The sequence below is a fragment of the Cajanus cajan genome, chromosome 3, assembly GCF_000230855.2.
Source record: "Cajanus cajan strain Asha chromosome 3, NIPB_CcT2T_4, whole genome shotgun sequence".
NCBI lineage: Eukaryota > Viridiplantae > Streptophyta > Magnoliopsida > Fabales > Fabaceae > Cajanus > Cajanus cajan.
Genome location: NC_138519.1, coordinates 15,127,549 through 15,130,634, shown reverse-complemented (window position 1 = coordinate 15,130,634; position 3,086 = coordinate 15,127,549). Strand labels below are relative to the sequence as shown.

The following is a 3,086-nucleotide window of genomic DNA, read 5'->3' as shown; positions in this document are numbered from 1 at the left end:
GTAGCAATTTCTTCATTACCAACTCTCCCTCATGGTAGACTCGAGGGTGGACTTTCTTGTCAAAAGCCTTTTTGGTCTTCCTCTGGTAGGCTTGACCATGGCATATGGCGTTCAGCCATTTTTCTTCAATGAGGTTCAACTGGTCATACCGGCTTTGAACCCATTCTTCCTCGGAAAGTTTTGTTTCCATAATTACCCTTAGAGAAGGTATCTTGACTTCGACGGGTAGAACTGCCTCCATCCCATAGACGAGGGAGAATGGAGTAGCTCCTGTAGATGTGCGTACTGAAGTCCTATAACCATGAAGAGCGAAGGGTAACATCTCGTGTGTAACACCATGGAAAATACTAAGTTATTTAGTATATATGTATGTATGTATATGTTATTTATGTGGATTTGGAATGTACTTACTTCTATGCATGTTGTATGTTAATGTGATTTTGATTAGTTATTTAAGCATGATAGTGATTTTATAGTATGAGATGAGAGGTTGATGTTTTGATAGTTTGTATAGGCATGTGTGTGCATGAATTTGGTGAATGATGCATTGTACACCATTATACTGAACCAGTATTAAGAGGGAAGAAGACTGATCACCTTCCTCCTCATCTTGGTTAAGTGAAGTATTATGGCATGCAACTCATTATTCCAAGCATCTATATCTGAAAGTGATATTTGTTTGTGTGTTGACACATGTTGCATTTCATATGGTGGTGAGTTGTGAGTATTGCATGCAAAGGAATAAGATGGGTAGGAGATCGAAGGATAGGAACATAAGATAAATCTGGTCTTTCTGAGTGAATTTGAGGTTGTTTCAGAGCTTAGGGAGTTGAAATACTTCAAGGAATAGGATATTTGAGGTGAATAGGTGCTAAGGGTGAAATTTGGAAATTTTGAAAAATGGCTATATATAGGGACTTAGGACCGGAGGATTTCATTTGTCAGACAGAGACAGTTTTTAGAGAGAGAAAGTAGAGAGAGAAAGGCTCTGGTCCGGAGGGAAGCTGAGGACATATTTGGGAAGCTTATCAAGCCAGGATCAATCTTCACAACTGGAGTTTCAGGAGATTTGGCCTCTAAAGCCTTGAAAATTGAGATTGAAGTTTGAATTGGGAATTTGGGGGTTTGTCCAAATCTTGCATTTCTGAAGTTTCTGAGGTAAGGGTAGTACTTATAAGACTTAATCTAGTATGTATGGGTTTGAAATATCATATTAATTTCATGATTTAAGCTTGATTAAGGATGGATTGAGGAAAAAGGGGTTTGATAGGGTTTTCATGATTTCTTCATGATTTGCATGAATTAATGGTTAAAACTTGATTTTATTGCTTAAAATGTTGTTTCTGGATATTGTTTATGCTTTATAATGGTTCAATTTCGTGAAATTTGGATTGGATTCATGAATTGGAAGGAATTTTGATGATTTTTCTGTCGTGAAAGTTACTATTCACATGAATAGTACTATTCATATGAATTCCGTCTGATTGCATAATTTACTATTCATTCAATTTACTATTCATTCAATTTGAATTTACTATTCATTCAATTTGAGTTTACTATTCAGTCACGAATTGATTTCAGAAATTACTGTTCATCTGCATAGTACAATTACTATTCACATGAATAGTACTTTTCATGAGTATTTTGATTTTGTCATGAAAGTTGTAGCCTTAGATGTTAGCTTTCTAATGGCATTGGAATCACCCAAAAAGGAGGTCTAGAACTCTAGATATGATTGTTCTAGTGAATGATTTGGCATGGTTATGGAAAAGTTGTATGTAATTATGAAATATGCTATGTGCATGTGGTTTGGAAAAGCTAATAGAACTCAGAGGAGTAAGGTTATGGTATGGAAGATCTCTTGGTGAGATCAGGATATAATCTTTGGAAAACTATAAAATTTGTGAATCCCATGGTGAGGATTCCAATAAGGAACTTTTCCAAGGATTATATGATAAACCACTTCAGATGTTAGGTGGATTCTGAAGTACTCCTCTAAGTATTCTATTTGCTACCGGTATGGGGGCAAGGCCGAGTCATACCGATGGATGAAGTGGCCATGATCACCAGGGTTACGTGACGACGTAAATCCAACTGTATATTTTCCATGAGAGGTTAGGCGTGGGACATGGGTTGCTGACATGTTTCACCGTATCAACACTTGGTTTGGATGGTGTTGAGGCCAACATTTGGTTTGGATGTGTTGGTTACATCATGGATTATACAGTGGTGTGACTTTGTTTTTGGATGTGGAATATGTATACATATGGTATGGATTGTATACATTGGTTATGGATTTCTTTATTAAATATGTATACATTGGTATGGATGTGTATACCTTAGATTCTGGATTGGTTTATATTTGGCATGGAAATAACTATTTTAATGTTCATTTCCTTGGTATGGATATGTATTGTTGATGAATATCTAGTTTAATGATATTTCATTTTATTGTACTATGGTTGGTTTTTATACGTGCTAACCCTTATGTTTCCATGTGGTTTGGACTGTGATGATCTCACTTTGTGGGGGAGCAGATCAGGTGTGAGGCTTTGGGATAGCAAGAAGTCTTTGGTAGCTGCTTTGAGAAGTAGCTAGGTTTAGAGCTTGACCAGCACCTAGGGTGTCTTATATGATGTTATTATGGGATTACTGTATAATTTTACTAAGACTGACTCTGATATAATTATGTTTGATATTATGAAGACAAATTTTTACACTCTAGCGTAGCTGGCTTTTGCTCTATTTTCTATATTATATATCATTTTATTTTAGTTGGTTTTGATGTGACGGCCTAGGGTGGGTTGTTACATCGTGCCAGTCTTTAAATGAGACAACCATCTTTTGCACTATTTTCTTGATGTTCTTATTGGTTGCCTCGACTGCCCCATTCATCTTCGGCCGATATGGGGAAGAGTTATGGTGTTGGATCTTGAATTCTTGGCACAGTTCTTCCCCCATTTTATTATTCAGATTAGATCCATTATCAGTGATGATTTATTTCTCCATGCTTCCACTAGATTATTCTAAAATCTTTTGGGACAAGAGAGAAAAGAAGGGAAAGATATTTTTATTCTGAAGTTTGT

At 36.2% G+C, this 3,086-nt stretch overlaps 1 long non-coding RNA gene across 1 annotated transcript; it reads left to right on the top strand.

Annotated features, from left to right (window-relative positions):
* Positions 1 to 744: 744 nt before the first annotated feature.
* LOC145955591 (uncharacterized) lies at positions 745 to 2,724 on the top strand. The gene is made up of 2 exons (XR_014432244.1): positions 745 to 1,158; positions 2,538 to 2,724. It is a non-coding gene; the product is annotated as an uncharacterized LOC145955591 (long non-coding RNA).
* The last annotated feature ends 362 nt before the right edge of the window (positions 2,725 to 3,086 follow it).